The sequence below is a fragment of the Pseudoliparis swirei genome, chromosome 11, assembly GCF_029220125.1.
Source record: "Pseudoliparis swirei isolate HS2019 ecotype Mariana Trench chromosome 11, NWPU_hadal_v1, whole genome shotgun sequence".
Lineage (NCBI taxonomy): Eukaryota > Metazoa > Chordata > Actinopteri > Perciformes > Liparidae > Pseudoliparis > Pseudoliparis swirei.
Window position 1 is genome coordinate 4,823,840 of NC_079398.1, and position 17,902 is coordinate 4,841,741.

Genomic DNA, 17,902 nt, shown 5'->3' on the forward strand with positions numbered 1-17,902 from the left:
CACACACAAACTAGTTCACACACAAACTAGTGCACACATAAACTAGTGCACACACACAAACTAGTTCACACACAAACTAGTGCACACAAACTAGTGCACACACAAACTAGTGCACACACAAACTAGTACACACACAAACTAGTGCACACACTAACTAGTGCACACACAAACTAGTGCACACACTAACTAGTGCACACACTCTCAGCCGATGTGTTCTCTGATCATGTTCCATTGTGAACTCATCCGTGTTGAAATTAGAGGAGTATTAGTAAATGTAGCTATTAGCAGCTATTAGCATCACAGTTGTGCTAAGTGACGGACCTGAAGTGATTTGTGGAGTTTGCATTGAGTTGTGATGCATTCAGGCTTCATTCAGTCAAAATGGTTCTTGGGCAAAGACCAATGAGGATGAGGTCCGGTTATCTCTTTGCCACGACTGCATTCTGCAGAGACACGCCCCCTCCGGCCCTGATGTGAGCCTGTTGGTGGATCAACACCGGCATGGTGCATGATCCGCCCACTTTAAACCAGTGGAAAGAGCACAAGTGACGGAAAACATGACTCAATTTAAATAACTCAAACTGTGCTAACTTTGGAAAATAAAACCTTGTGATATTGTCGTCAGTCTGGAGGCTTTTTTTCTACCTGTACATGTCAGCATGCTCCTCTTTGTTAATCAGGAGGAACAAGACAATAACAATTCAGTTTATTAAATTACACATATGCCTCAAAGGGCTTTACAATCTGTACTCACACGACCTCATGTCCCACGACTTCACATCGCAAAGAGAAAACTTCTTAAACTTCTCGCCATTAAATATTCTTTAAACTTATCCATCGCATTCAGATCATCACATCGAGCTCGAGACCTCCAGTTGGAACACGACAACACAGGTGAGTAAGTCCTGGTGACTGCTGCTCGGATTCATGCTGGCCTCTGCACCTGATCCTCTCTCGCTCGCTCTCTCTCTCTCTCTCTCTCTCTCTCTCTCTCTCTCTCTCTCTCTCTCTCTCTCTCTCTCTCTCTCTTTCTCTCTCTCTCTCTCACCCTCCCACTGCTTTTATTCCTTCTGTGCCATCCTGCCTCCTCGTTCTTCTCTGCTCTCTCCTGCTCCTCCGCCCCGTAGATCCGTCTCTCTGGCCTGTGGACGCTCTCTCCTCATCCCATCCCTCTGTCTCCTCTGTCTCCCTCTGTCTCCCCTGTCTCCCCTGTCTCCCTCTGTCTCCTCCTGTCTCCCTCTGTCTCCTCCTGTCTCCCTCTGTCTCCTCCTGTCTCCCTCTGTCTCCCCCTGTCTCCCCTGTCTCCCCCTCTGTCTCCCCCTGTCTCCCTCTGTCTCCCCTGTCTCCCCCTGTCTCCCTCTGTCTCCCTCTGTCTCCCTCTGTCTCCCCTGTCTCCCTCTGTCTCCTCCTGTCTCCTCCTGTCTCCCTCTGTCTCCCCCTGTCTCCCTCTGTCTCCCTCTGTCTCCCCTGTCTCCTCCTGTCTCCCTCCTGTCTCCCTCTGTCTCCCCCTGTCTCCTCCTGTCTCCCTCTGTCTCCTCCTGTCTCCCTCTGTCTCCCTCTGTCTCCCTCTGTCTCCCCTGTCTCCCTCTGTCTCCTCTGTCTCCCTGTCTCCCTCTGTCTCCTCCTGTCTCCCCCTCTCTCCCCTGTCTCCCTCTGTCTCCCCCTCTCTCCCCTGTCTCCCTCTGTCTCCCTCTGTCTCTCCCTCTGTCTCCCTCTGTCTCCCTCTGTCTCCCCCTCTCTCCCTCTGTCTCCTCCTGTCTCCTGTCTCCTCTGTCTCCTCTGTCTCCTCTGTCTCCTCTGTCTCCCCTGTCTCCCTCTGTCTCCCCCTCTGTCTCCCTCTGTCTCCTCCTGTCTCCCCCTGTCTCCCTCTGTCTCCCTCTGTCTCCCTCTGTCTCTCCCTCTGTCTCCCTCTGTCTCCCCCTGTCTCCTGTCTCCCCCTCTCTCCCTCTGTCTCCCCCTGTCTCCCTCTGTCTCCCCCTGTCTCCCTCTGTCTCCCTCTGTCTCCCTCTCTCTCCCTCTGTCTCCCCCTCTGTCTCCCTCTGTCTCCCTCTGTCTCCCTGTCTCCTCCTCTGTCTCCTCTGTCTCCTGTCTCCCTCTGTCTCTGTCTCCTCTGTCTCCTCTGTCTATCTCCTCTGTCTCCCCTCTCTATCTCCTCTGTCTCCCCTCTCTATCTCCTCTCTATCTCCTCTGTCTCTCTGTCTCCCCCTCTCTCCCTCTGTCTCCCTCTGTCTCCCCCTGTCTCCCTCTGTCTCCCCCTGCCTCTCCCTGTCTCCCCCTGGCTCCCTGCGTCTCGACTTGGCTGCTTGCGTTATAAATAGCGTGGCCTAGATTACAGCAGCTGCACTGGCGCTGGCACCCGGGGTTTGGTCGGGCCAAGAGAGGTAGCCTGGTGGAACAAGAGGTCGGCAGTGACGGGATGGTGTGTGTGTGTGTGTGTGCGTGTGTGCATGTGTGTGTGTGTGTGTGTGTGCGTGCACACTCCTGCATGTGTTTGTGTGCGTGTGTGCAGATCATATTGATAGTGCACCTAGAGCCGGCAGTCTTCATTCCTTCCATTATTCTGCTGTTACATCACACACACACACACACACACACACACAGCTCACATCGCCTGTTTGTCATATTTGTATGCATTTTTATTTTATTTTATTTTGGCGAATTGTTTTAGGGAATACATATGTACCCGTGTGTTCTTGTGTTTGGCTTGAATTTACAGATGATGAGGCAGAAACACATGACATATTTAAAAGGATCTGTGTCCTCGTGTTGATGCATTGGATTGGTTGGTGCGTTGCGAGCGTTGCGAGCGTCTATCCGGCCACGGTGACGATCCGCTGCTCTGATTCCCTCCTGCTCCGCACGCAGAGCTCGACGTCAGAATACAGATTCTGCTCGTCAGCGAGTCCGAGACACAGAGTCTCGCCACTCGAGCATCTCTGCTGCCTCCTCTTCTCATCTCGCATGAAGTGCATCACGCACATTAGACACACTGCAATATCTCTGCCTTTCATATTACCATTTCCTTAATGTATCCTTTGCTTCTTATGTGCACGATACAATAAACTTTAAGGCCATAAAAATACCCAACTTTGAAACAAATGTAGCCCCAGTTTTGAACTGAAACATCTGGACCGTCTTCAGAGGAGTCGATGTCTTGATGACGAGGTGTCGTGTGAGCTTCGGGGGGCTGGTGGCCTTTGAACGGCGAGCTGATTCCAGTATTTGTAAAAGCTGAGCTGCTGCTGCCTCAGTTATGCAGATGAGCGAGTATTAATCTCGTAGTCCACCGTGTAGAAGTACACACTGTAAACGTAAACATTTACTCCCGACCATTTGAATCAGCGACATCCAAAAAATAATTGTTGCTATTGAAGTCACCGACTGATACTGCTATTAACACGGCGTTCACATTCAAACAGTTCGAATCGTCCTCATTTTGTAAGACATGAGCAGTCGCTCCCAGAGCCGCTGCTCGCCATGTCGGTGCCCTGAGCAGAACTCCTTCATGTTCTGCTCAGGGCAGAAAACGTTTGTTAAATTATCAGCACATTTCCCGTATTTAACAATGATTAAACATGGATTCCCTGAAAGTGATGCACGGCCGTCATCTCGCAGTTTATTTCTTTTCCTTTTTTCTGCCCCTGACTCCTTTTGTCTTTTTGAGGCCATTTTTGAAAATTGAATCTTAATGTCAAAGGTCGTCAGGCCGCTGAGAGGAAAGGCCCCACGGCGAGCTCGGGAAGTTGAATGTGTATTTTTTTAGGGGGGGGCGCCATCGTAACTTTTTTTGAGCAATTAAATATATCTCTTGTTCTGCCTGTTCCTATACTGAAATAATATCGGCATTCTAATTATTATAACTATGATGATCTTTGTTGGTTGCCTATGTGTTGGCGCCCCCTCAGGCCTCGGCGCCCTCCGCTCAGCAGCGGCGCCGGGCGCCCCTCTCACCTCTGAATCCTCCTTTGAAGCGGATAAAGAATGTGTCTCATTGTTCTTGTTGTTCTGGGCGTGCTGACGGCGAGATCTAACGGAGGGAATTGTGAATGGGCAGAAGAGAATTGAGAAGGAGGAGGAGTAGGAGAATGAGGCCAGAGAGGAAGAAAAGTGCTTCATCAGCCCCAGTGATCCATCCTCCTTATGGATCGGGACAAAAGGGATCAGAGGAGTGCTTTGATAATCAAAACCGTTTCGGCACACATCCAATGAACTGCACCGCGGGTCTGAGGCGCTCCAGAACCTTTTTATTCTCAGACGTCCGCCCGACATGCCACGCTCATAAATCGATATTGATGTGGATGTCGCTTAACGGTGCTTTCTACGAGATTGGGAGCGTTTCTTTTGCCTCTCACCCGCTTTCAAAATGGCAGCGGCGGAGCTGGCAGCTCACGGTAAAAAGGACTTTCTCGTCTGTTGACCACTCAGAAGCACTTTACATATCAATATTCACCCATTCACACACACACATTCATACACAGGAGCTGCCATGCTGCCAACCCGCCCAGCAGGATCAAATGTAAATGCTCACACACACACACGTTCACATAGCCGATGCCGAGAGCTCACCGGTGGCGTTTGCTCACGTGCCCAAACATGCATTAAAAGCTCATATAAAAGTGGCGATGATGTTAAAATATTTCTCAATGTTCATGTCAGTTTGTTCCATCCGTACGACGAGCACTCGGGGTCGCAGAAGCTACATGTTTTAATCATGTTCTTTCGCTTTGGCTACTGGGACCAGTTGTTCATTTTAGCCATTTATTCATACATTTGAGCTATTTCAGGGTTTATTTTAAGCATTTATTCATGACTTTTCGTGAACTATTTCAACCATTTGTCCATTGTTTTTTTTTGCTATGTCAGTCATATGTATCTATTAACATGAAGCATCATCTTTTCCATTCCTTTTGGCTTCCTCCTATGACGCCTCTGCTCGCTTGTGAACTAGTTCCATGCACTTTCAGTCACAGCAGGCGCCGTTCAGGCGTTACAACCGACTCAGGCAGAGATGCGAACTGTGCAACCTCTTGTAGCTAGAGCTTGTTATTGTGACCTATGACCCTAGTTTGGAAACCAAATATATGGACATGTGTTTTTATTTAACTCTCCTCTTGTTTGGTTTATTAACTGAGCATCTCCACAATCTTTCTACATACCTCATGCAACCGCAGTTCCTCTGGTTCCACGTACTCTCGAATCACTTCAGACTGAACTACATCGGGTCGGACTTGTCCGGACTAAACGGACGGCGTGACGGCTTTGAGTGAGACGCCGAAGTTTCCGTCGGTGGGACAGTGAATCTCTGCCGGCTCCTGTTGACCCACGTTTTTGTAAATAGAAGCAACTGAAAAAGAGAATTTTTTAACAGGCCCTAAATAAATGATCACAGCGCGTGGCGAGCGAAGGCTCCAGTAGATTCCAGAAAACAGAGTGGATTTAAAAGGAAAGGCGGCACAGATGCTCTGCTTTACCACTTCCGAGCTCGTGATTAATGAGATGGCCACGATCAATTCAAGTCAGTTTATTTGTAGAGCCCATTTTCACAAATTAGAAATTCCCCTCAGAGTGCTTTACAATCTGTACATGAAGACATCCCTGACCCAGAACCTCACATCGGATCAGAAACAACTCCCAAACAATCCTTCAGGGGAAAGAAAACACCTTCATGTAACACCTAACACCTTCCAAAAACAAGTCACACCTTCTCGACTGGCTTCTCTTTCTTACTACCGTGACTTGGAAGAATACAACTGGTCAGTCCCAGCACGTGAAGCAGCTGGCGATGCAGTTCAGGCTCAGGACGTCGTGTTTCCGTGGGACCGGGCGTTTTTTTGGTATTAACAGCTGGATTTTTTCCAGACTTGGTGACTGACTGATGTCTGGTGGAAGAATGTCACAGTCATCCTCACACATCTCACGAATGTTCTCCGTATGCACAGCATGGACGATGCCTGACACACACAGACATAAATAGCCCTCACCGCCGAGAGCCTTAATATTAATAGCTTATAGGGGACTTAGCTGTCTCGGCCTAGCAATTATTATTATTATTATGAAATGAAGGGACAAAGAGATGGTCTGAGTGATGGAAATAAAAAGACATGGTTCATTATGCAATGGCGTAATGTCTGTGGGAATGTTTGAGATGATTGTTCAGCTGAAGTGGAAACTCACACTGTATCATCACAGTTAAGAGAAAAGAGAGGCTTCGCCAGCTCATCGTGAGCTGTGGTTCAGTTAATCTCCAATCAACCAGTCAGCACTAAAAGTTATCCGCACAGCTCACGGAGAAGTTGTCGTCGAGTTTTTTCGTCTTTGAGTCTTTCCAGACTCCACAAGGCGTTCGCCCTTAGGACTGATGTCCGAAATAGATCTGTGTAAACGTTGTCGGGAGACAACAGTGTGACCGCCACGCAGCAACGTTGTTGTCTGTTATTCTTAGGCCCGTGAAGCCACATGCCAGGTCAACTAATGGGCAGCATGTTACACTATAACATGCAGCTGACAGGCGGAGTTATGCCATCCTGCCTTGAAGGGGGGGGGGGGGGGGGTTATACACGCTGTATGTAGTAAAAAAGCTTTCAAATGCAGCGCTGATGTGAATTCACTTTGATCGTAAGGATATTTCGAGTATTCTATGCCTGTGAATCTGGCGTGCCGCTCGTAACGTTGATAATGCTCAGATGATGGACACAATAACACGAACACCTGTGTGTGCAGCGGTTCACAATCCTTTGGCTCGTGACCCCTAGAGACTGGTGTACTCTAGTCTATGTTGTGAGCTGAGCATGTTTAATCAAAAAAAGAGCAATTGGATGAAAGATTTTTTTTAAAGAACTGATACGATTGGTCTATTAATCAATTAGAATGAATCACCAACTATGTTATAGTTTATACAAATACCCCAAATAATGTTTTTTTAATAGTTTGATCAACTTGAATGCCTTTGGTGTTTGGACTCTTTGTGATGTCTGAAAAAAACTTACTAAATAATTATATATATATAAATACATATATATATAAATATATATATAATAAACTACTCTGACAGAGCCTTAAAACATGCCACTGTTATTGAGGAGCATGTCCATACGGCCGTACCTATGTTCCTGGTGTTGTGCCTGCCTACCCCGTAGTGAGATGTCCGTTGCGCTGTAGCCTATCGGCCAGTATGGAGCACCATTACAGTAAAACGCACGCGCCGTAACCAGCGCGTTCTCAGTCAGGGTGACACACACACACACGAGGACGGAACAACAGAACAACACGCGGAAATACGAGGGAAGCGGAATAAACCGGACCGTGAATTCTGCAGTGCCCCCTGCGCGCGGATCGTCGAGCGCGCGGCCGTGGCGTAAAACATGACGAACGTGGAGGATGGCGATGACGTCAATGTGGAGCCAATGGGGGGAGGGCAGGAGAGAGAGAGAGAGCGAGAGAGAGAGCGCTGCAGCATCCCTCTCAGCAGCGTCAGTGCGGTGAGGCGTCCGGCAGCAACTCTGACAGAAACCGCCGGAGCAGTTCTGGACTTAACTGGAGAAGAGCTCCGGTGGACTCTTCGTGTTCGACCTGCAGCGCGAGAGGAAGAGGAGGAGAAAGACTTCTAACTCCGTCCCGGTTGTTTTTCTTCTTCTCTCCCCACCCCCCTCCCCTCCCTCCCCACCCCCTCTAACCACGAAAGGGAATGCCATCGATAAATATGAAACTGGAGATTGTGACCATCATCGCCTGCGAAGTGGACATCGAGGTGTTTACCTCAGACAAAATGCAGGTACGGCACACACACACGCACACACAAACACACACACGCACACAGAAAGAAAGGGAAACGAACGTCGCAGCACTACCCGAGCGGGGTGCTTGTGCAGCAGTGTGTTCAGGACCGACTGCACGCTGCCCCCCACGTGCACGTCTCTACGTGCACGTCCCGGTGACGTCAGCTGCAGCCCGGTCTCCCAGCAGAGGGGTTTTTATCAATGGGAGCCGCGCAGCTCGCCGTGCGTCGCGCACACGGCCCCGTTGATTGACGCCTTATGAATTGCAGAAATGGGGAGACATATGGCAAGAATGGGACACACACACACATAAGATCCTCAATGCACCATGTGTTGTATCATTGTGTAAGTGTTGGAGCATGAGGCGTTGGGAGATGACGCGTAAATTGAATGGGAGGGGGGGGGCGTCCTCTCCCACTGTCCCTGCTGCCTCCTCATCCCAGCAGCAGGTGCACAGGGTGAGGTGGGATACCGAACAACAATGAGCCAATTAAAAAAATGTCATCCCATTATTGCTAACATCATGTAGTATGAATAATCCAACCACATCTGATTGGTGCCATAAGGGATACAAATACAATGTAGGTGTTTCCATCTGTGGTGTTGAGTCCAAATGGACTTAACTGGAAGTACATTACGGTATAAACTCAGTGCCGACTTGAACTCTCCCTCCGCTCATATTTTATTGACATGTCCTCGGGTCAGGTTCAGGTATTCAATACGCAGCCTGTCAGTCAGAGAGCAGGAAAGCAGTCGCTCTGCGATGTGTTCAAAGTGAGCCCGGGGGACATCACCTTTGACACGGACACTTGCCAGTTTTGGGGTCCTTAAAGGCCACACAGATGGTCTGCCAATGCTCGGCTCACCCGCTAAACCCTTTGGAAATTCCATGTCAGAATATATTCCCTCACCTGCTGGTCGCTGTCTGATTTGACTCATCATCAAAGAGACGGAGAGAATCGCAGGAAGGGAGACAGAATAAAGCCAAACTACAGCTCAGGGACACAAAGACTGCAATTGTGGCTGAATTCAGCGATTCCCTGCATCCGAGAGCTGCAGTCGCAGGTTCTGAACACCCTCATCCCCCACGGCACCTTTCTCAGCTAAATGTCATCACTTTTTATGCAACTCCATCCAATGATTACTAACCACACACTCGCCGCACAGAGGGATTCGTACGGCTGTGTGAAATATCCTACTTTCTGTGTCTGAATGGCACGTAAAAGCATAACTCATTTATCCTGCTTATCTATATCTGGGCGTAACAAACGGGCCTCTGACCCGCCCTGTGAAGCCAGGCAGCTGCTGCTCCCAAACCTCATGACACTTTCTAACCACTGCAGACCAGTCAAGGTGAAAGACACAAATGTGTCGCCCTGCAGTCGTCCTGTAATTATAGGATAGTGGTCGTAATCTCTGTAATTTCCCGCTTGCGGGATCAATAAAGTATACATCTATCTTCATCTAAGATTACCAAGGGACTCTGTCTGTGATTGCGCAGGATTTCTTCTGTATTCAACTCTCGGTTCTCCTGTTCATGACAGCGAATGCCTCTTTGTTTACAACAGTTGTGCTGTCACGTTGCATGTTGGAGGACTCACATGCTATTTATGTATTTGTTATTTACTTATGTTGGTGAACTCTTGAGTCCAGACGGGACCGTCTGGTCGCAGTCTTCACTCACGCTTCCTGTCCAGCAGCTCTTCTCAGCCCACCCAAAGAAAACAAAGTCTTTACACAATTAAAGGAGCAGACAGAGGGGCTGACTTTGGAATGGCACCAAGAACACCACTAATCCTGCTTTCTGGCACACGGGGAGTGATGGAGCGGGCAGATTAAAGCAGGACGCGAGGGGAAAGGCCTCTGATGGAGCTCACCTCCCTGTCAGCGTCCCCTTGTTTTTATAAATGTCTCCAAATCTTGAAAATGAGGAAAAAAATCATCTCAAGGCTCCTGTTTTGGTTGCAAAGCACTTAAGATGAACTAATATGTGGATTGCTGCTATATATAGAGACATGTCATACGACGATTAGGCAGCGGCGGAGCTGCTTGAATGGGTGACGTGACGGAGATAAGTGAAGTATGTGTTTCTAATCAGAGGGGCTGCTGTGCGCCTGGCGTTGGTGGTTTGGAGCCGTTGTTTTGGCACGGTGGAAATGGCTCGCCTCGGCTCCATCCCAGCTGGTTACATCATTAACTAGAATGGGCACTCGGTAGAGTGCATACATTCGCATATCACTAGATTGGGCATCGAATTATGAACATGTTGGCAATTAGTTGCCAATTGGATATAAATTGACCGCGCTATGGTAAAAAGAAGATTTTGACCTTTTCATGACCTTGACCTTAACCCGATTGATCCCAAAATCTAATCAAATGGTCCCCGGATAATAACCAATCATCCCACCAAATCTCATGCGATTCGGTTTAATACTTTTTGTGTTATGCGAATAACACGCATACAAATAAATAAATAAATACACGGCGATCAAAACATAACCTTCCGCATTTTCAATGCGAAGGTAACGAGCCAAACACAGAGGCGGTGGACGGAGCAGGTTGTTGTCGCAATAACGGCGGAGCCGCCGCGACAGCGGGCTTTTCGTACCAGAGGTGCTTTGTTTATATCCGGGAGGAAACAAAAAGGGCCGATTGTTGCCGCTGTTCGTCGCCGCGCTGTTTCACCGCGCTGTTGTTACCTGGAAAATGTAGCAGCGTCAGCAGACGATCGCACAGGACACCCGGTGAAGGTCACAGCGCATCGGCAGGCAGCGGCCGTGTTCCAGAGCAGAGTGTGTGACGCAAGCCTTGATAGTTACCGTGCGTTCTCAATTTGACGCTGGTGTCTCGTATATTTCTTTATTTACTCGCTTGTCCCTGTGACGGTTGCCCATTTATTTGCTCTTTCATACAGGCGTGAATAATGAATTAGCCTGTCCACTCTCTCTTTCTGTTGATGAGTGCCTCTGCAGTCTGTCTCTGAATTCAATGTGTTTTTAATTCGGGAGCGTCGGGAGAAAACGGGACTTCATAACCCGCACGGTTGTCGGGAAACGTTGTGTTGTACCTGCGAGAGACAACGGACAGCTGTTTTCAACTTGAGGCGGCTCTCCCACACACAGTCACACACTCCAACAACAACAGAGCGACAGACAAACACCGCTGTCAGCAACAGCAGAGAAGTCGCCGCTGAGGACGCCAAGAGAAGTTTCCGTCCACCTGGATTCATTTTCCATCCGTCCTCCGTCCGTCACTTGTGTCATACGTCGGCTGTCTCAGAAGTTCAGTTATTTTTTCTCAATTCAGTTTATTTGTAGAGCCCATTTTCACAAATTACTAATTCCCCTCAGAGTGCTTTACAATCTGTACACATAGACATCCCTGACCTTTGACCTCACATGGGATCAGGAACAACTCCCAAACAACCCTTCAGGGTAAAAGGTCAGACCCCTTGAGGAGAGAACAGAGGAGGATCCCTCTCCAGGATGGACAGGTGTCATAGATGTCATGTGACCAGAAGGAATCATTACACACACACACATTAAAACACAGGAACAACACAGTGAATATGACAGAGTGGATGAAGAGTTGGTAGTCTTCATATTCCACCATCCAGACCTCCACCATCCATCAGATGGAGGTAGAGAGGAGGAGTGGGCGGAGTCTCAGCAGTGGGCGGAGCCTCAGCAGGGCCGTGGCGTAGTTGGTCGTCGTCATATTCCACGATCCAGATCTATGACGTCTCATAGGGTCCGATGGAAGTTCTGATTGTAATGAGGAAGGAGGAGAGATCTAATGACTAATCGGCTGTTTGCAGTTGTCGTGGTTGTGCTGACGTCCTCGTGATGTTTTTGTTCTTTTTTGACGCACGCCCTTCCATAATGTGCCGTCGCTCCCTTGAAGTTGTGACATTTATTTTGAGCATCTAAGCAACAAAAGGGAGTCGTTTAATGCGCCTCGTCATCAGACGTGGGATAGTTCACACCATTTCTGGTGAGATTGAATTAATGGCTTTGGAGAGGGTAAAGGTGAAATGGATGTATATCATTTTTTATCAATCCGCTCATTACTTTCTCAATTTAGCGTATACACATTGTGAGACTTTCCCTGTAGCACATGAAGACGTCTTCAAGTTCTTTCCAACCATTGGTGTGAAACCAAAAGGATGCGCGTGTCATTTTCGCTTGAAAAATAACTTCAAGATTAATTAATTAACAAAATATCTGTTGATTCGTTTGCTGCACAATGTTCCGTCTCTAGAGCAGACATTTGTAATATTTTCTACATTGTAATTAAATTAAAAGTGTCAGGCAGGTCCTTGACAGATTCATAATATCGTCTCAATGGACGGACTCAAAATGATTTTATCAGTCGGTGGCCTTTTATTTATGAACCCATTCTCTCTGCAGTGTTTTATTATTTAGAGAAAGGACAACAACAGACCTCTCATCAAACATAAATCAGGCCTGAATTTTAATATGCAGGGCCAGCGTTTCAAAACACTGTTGTGATGACCGGTCGTCGAGGTGAAGGCGGGAGGCAGAGGAGCAGAGGCCGGACGGGCGCGATGGACGGAGACGCCGGCGGTATCGTGTTCGGCGCCGGCAGGAAACCGGATCGGCGTCTCGGCGCGGTCGAGCGACCCCGGGCCGGAGCAGCGGGCTCAGGTGCGCCCGCTCCCCCGGGTCTGGGTGCACTGGGCAGGTGGAGACGGGCAGCTCACGTTGGCCTGAAACCTGAGAGACGTGCCGGGGCTCGAGTGTCGGCTAAAGGTTAGCGCCGAGTCCGTTAGCGTGACGTAGAACAAAGGACGGTCTCCTGGGCGCGGCGTCGGGTTGCCGTGCGTCCGAGACGACGCGGCGATGAAGCGATCGCATTAGAACCGAAGGACTCTCCATGGAATGCATCGGCCGCTCGCCGAGGAGAAAAGACGTCGAAACACCGACGCGCGACGATCCGCCTCGTTGTTGAATCCACGGGCTGAACATCGTTTTCTCGTCAGAGTTTCCAATACAATTTCCATTCCGACACAAACGGGGCTGGAGGGACGGGGGAGTTTTCCGTGTTTAAAGTAGCAACGGCAAACCAATTTCCCCACGACGGGGATGCAGACTGTCGAGTTCACAGCATTCTGCAAGCTGACGGACAACTTTATTTATGGTCTTTAAAGCATTGTTTGCTTTTTTTAACACCATTTCGAAGTGCTGAAAGGTCAACTAGTCAATCCACAAAAAATGTATCGGATGCAATTTTCCAAGGCCGCTCCACTTGAGGACAGATCGGTGCTGGTTGAGGGGAAGAAATCATCAATCTCTCCTCTAAGAGATAGAATCTTTTCATTCAAGAAGTTCATGAAGTCATTAACACTGAGGTCTACAGGAATACTCGGCTCCACAGAGCTGTGACTCTCTGTCAGCTGCAGAGCTAAAGAGAAACCTGGCGTTGTTCTTATTGTTCTCTAGTCCTGATGAGTCATCGGCTGCTCTGGCATTACGGAGGGCCTTCTGATATGTTTAAAGACTATCTCGCCAAACTAAGCGGGATTCTTCCAGATTAGTCGAACGCCATATGCTTTCAAGCTTTCGTGACGTTTGCTTTAGTTTGCGGGTCTGAGGGTTATACCAGGGAGCAGACCTCCTCTTCCTCACCCTCTTCTTCTTCAGAGGGGCTATCGAGTCCAGTGTCATTCTCAGTGAGCCTGTGGCACCATCAACAAGATGATCAATCTGGACTAAAGTTAGACCAGGAGTCCTCTGGTATATTGAGACCTGGACTAAAGTTAGACCAGGAGTCCTCTGGTATATTGAGACCTGGACTAAAGTTAGACCAGGAGTCCTCTGGTATATTGAGACCTGGACTAAAGTTAGACCAGGAGTCCTCTGTTCATTGCATCGGTGTTCTTTGGGGTCAATTTGGGGTCAATCAGGCTGTTTTTCACCGTGTAAAACATATAAGAAATATCAACTTTTTACAAACATTGGTTTTGGTTGGGTATTTTTATTTATTTAAAGGGCTATTTAGGTCGTCAGCAAACAAACATAAAGTACCTGACACTTAAACTTGGGATAAAATATTAATTCTAATAATTTTCTGGAGGTTTAAAAGATAAAAGATGTTAGTAAATTTGAAGGGTTTTAAAAAGACTCCTTCTTGGGCGGGGACAACATTTCCCGTGGCGCGAGGAGAGAGAGAGCGAGCTCATCGCTCTCGGCTGTCGGAGCTGAAGCATCTTCACGAAATGTTGTGCAACTCTTTGGATTACTGTCGCGCTAAAGTGTGTGAATCTGCGTGGTGGGGGGGGGGGGGGTGGACAGGATTGTGTGAAAATGTGTCTGCGTGTTCAAGCGAGGCCGAAGTGCTGCTGACGAGGAGAAGCTCCAGCCTCGACTGAAACCATAACGACCAGATTGGCGGTAATAGGATTATCGTGTCCCCTCGTGCTTTAAACTGATGTCTGATGGCGCCGCGAAAGGTCGCCTCGGTGTGTTGGTGCGCGATGTTTTTTATTGTTTTCGTTTTAAATACTGTTTTCTGGGATTCTCATTCACCAGAGAAGGCTGCAGCTCTGAACATCAGGGGAACAACTCCAGCGGATTTACTTCAACGTTTTTAACTGCTCACTGTGCAACAAACTGACTCCAGCTGCTGGTGGGGACCTCATCCTCCGTTCTGTGTTTCGAGACACGGAGCTCTCAAAAAAGGGTGTGATTCTACAGCACTGTTCAACCCTTCTACTCCCTGAACAGATACTTTTAACAAAGGAAACTGAGCCTGGATGAGTACACAGATTCCATCCAGCAATTGTTTGTGAAAACATTCATTCTTTGGCAATAAACCTGATTCTGATTCTGATTCTGATTCTGATCTCCCCGCCGTGGACACGCCGTCCCCGAGGCGGCGGCGCGCGTCGATACGGTCCCCGCTCCAGCTATCGATCGCGCTTTTAGCAACACTTTAGCCCAATGCACACAAACACTATTAATCACAAGTTGTTGTTGTTGTTTTGTAATGCTGAAGATTTGCTGCTTTCACTGAAGCCGTGTTTATCTGTGTATGGTGAGTGTTGGGTCACCACACACACAAACACACACACATGCAACCTCCGAGTTGATCCACTGAAACACATGACCTCATCCGAAGGGATCAGCTGAGCGTCGGTTACAGTCTTACAGAGACAGCAGCGGTGCAACATCACTGAGACTTTGGAGGCTGTACATGTTGTTGTTCTCATCAGACACATACAATCTAAAAAAAGCAAACTAATATACTCAGATGGGTTATTGATAGGCCAGTTCCAGTTAATATGAGTGAGTGAGGAGTCATCAGGAAGTCAATGGCAGTGTAAACAGAAATAAGTCTGAGTGACCACAACAAGAGGTCCTCGAGCAAGCTGCGATCAAGGGACCCAAAGAATCAGAACCAGAGGCGCACACACACACACACACACACTCTCACTCACTCACGCACACATGGCAACCGATCGCATTATTCTCCAGGCGGCGATAACAAAGGTTGAAGAAATGGCCCTTTAAAGCTTTTACAGGAAGACATTGTGAAACTGTGATAACAGTATTGGACTTAAAATCTAATGATAGTGATAACAAATTCAATTCAATTCAGTTTATTTTATATAGCCCCCCATATCACAAATTACAAATGTGTCTCAGGGCTTTACAATCTGTACACATCCCAACAAAACTCCCAAAGAACAGGTGAGAGAAGGTCAGACCCTTGAGGAGAGAACAGAGGAGGATCCCTCTCCAGGATGGACAGGTGTCATAGATGTCATGTGACCAGAAGGACTCATTACACACACATTAAAACACAACACAATGAGTATGACAGAGTGGATGAAGAGTTGGTAGTCGGCGTATGAACAGACGTGCCGGTCTGAGTTGATCCTCCAGCTGTAATCTCTACAATCTGCCTCTCTGGTTTGGTCTCGTGAGGCTGGATCCAGTGTGGCTCTTTAGGACTGTAATTAAAAACAAAGGTGCACACACTTAAGGAATGCATTTTCTTAATTCTTTCCAACGTTATCTATTTTTAGTGTAACACTCCCTGACTCAGCCCGAGGCTGCGTGGCCGAGTTTGTTCGTGTTCACCTAAATCCTAATCCGGCACGAGGGTCTGGATTAGACTGATCAACGTGTCAGAGACTCACGAGCGATTCACTCGAGTAAGAAAGAAAAAAATCCTTCTTTACGAACCAATGAGGCTCAGTTAATTTATTCATTTTCATCCAAAATGCCAAATAGTGTAATTCAACGTAGAGTCGGGCTAGCTTGTGGATTACAGTGTGTGCCTGCCAAAGTGATTAAATACTGAATATAGAGCATTGTGTGGCCGCGGATTCACTCAAAGCATGCTTGTAGATGATGAATTAGGGTTATTTTCATTCCTTATTGATTAACTGGTTAATCATTTGTTTTATTGAAACGCTGAAAACCCAAAACTATTCAGTTTACTATCATAAGAATACACGTTTTTCAAGTATATAAACAATGAGCTGTATTAGGTCGACATCTAGCCGTCCAACAATGCAAAAACCTTTATTTTTAAATCAACATGGTTGTTCTTCTATGTGTGTTTAGTGTATTTTAGTGAACTGGCTGATCAGAGGCATGATGGGATATGTCGGTGTGTGTCAGCTGATGTCTCACCAGTGACAGAGAATGGATATAGTGTGAGCCGTATTCAACTCCATGAACGGCACAACGAGTTGACAAAAGACCACGATTAAAGTGGACGGCATGTCGTAACATCACCGATTGAGCACACTTCACCGAGAACACGCTCAGGATCCTGTGGTTTTGTGGATGTTTTGGTCTTCGTGTTGACATGTTGGTGTTGGTGTGTGGGTGCTGGTCGTCAGTGACGTTCATCCTTCCATGTGTTTCCTGTGCAAACAGAACAGACCTGAGGATCTGCTCATTGTAAGCGACCGCGACACGTGGAGGAAACATAATCCCTCCTTTACATAAGGTGGGAAAACACTTCCGTCTCAGTCATCTGTCACGGGGTCGCACGCCCACTGCCGCCAAATGTCCTGTTGCCACCATCACGGCAGCCTCTCCCTGACCGTCGGGGACAGAACTGCCTCGTTACCCAAGAGGCGATCGGCTGAAGGATGACCCCGAAGACGAATATCCCGAAGACGACGGACTGTTGATTGCTTTCTGTCTCTTTTTTTTGGGGACTTTTTTGTGTGCGACGTGTTCTCTTTCTTTATTTGTTCCCTTCTGGACATGAGGCCACAGCCGCTTGAGGGAATGTTCAACTTTAACAGTCGAGTCGTGGATCATGCATAATACACTGTTGGATTTCATGAATACAATTCGCAGTTCAAGCGCTGTTATTACCTTCACATTGAAAATGCGGAAGGTTATGTTTTGATCGCCGTGTATTTATTTCTTTATTTATTTATTTATTTGTTTGTATGCGTGTTATTCGCGGAACTCAAAAAGTATTAAACCGAATCGCATGAAATTTGGCCGGATGATTGGTTATTATCCGGGGACCATTTGATTCGATTTTGGGATCGATCGGGTCAAAGGTCAAGGTCAAGGTCATGAAAAGGTCAAAATCTTCTTTTTACCATAGCGCGGTCAATTTTCATCCAATTGGCATGCAACTAATGTCAAAATGTTCATAATTCAATGCCCAATCTTGTGATATGCGAAGGTATGCGCTCTACCGAGTGCCCGTTCTAGTTCAACTCTTTATTTGTTTTTGCAATTAAGAAGAAGTCTGGCACGTTGGCAGCAACTAATTAGCATTTTCTCACAAGAGGATGTTGTTTCCTGGAAGCTGTGTTGATCGCCATCCTCTCGCCGCAGGAAGCAGCTTTGTGGGAGTAACACTCAGGTCCAAATGACACCTTTACAAAGATTAGGATAAACATCTGTTGACATTTTAAACACGGAGCCTCTCTTGTTATGTCACGTGAAATATTCACTCTTTTCATTTTCATAAAACCTCTGAGCTGTTATCAGGGTTCTTACACATGTTGACCAGTGGATTTCCAGCACGTTAAACCAAATGTCCATGACCAAACTGAAATCTCGGTATAAACATGAAAAATGTAGAAAGTGTTGAGTATTGAGAGCGTACGCCGGCTTATATTT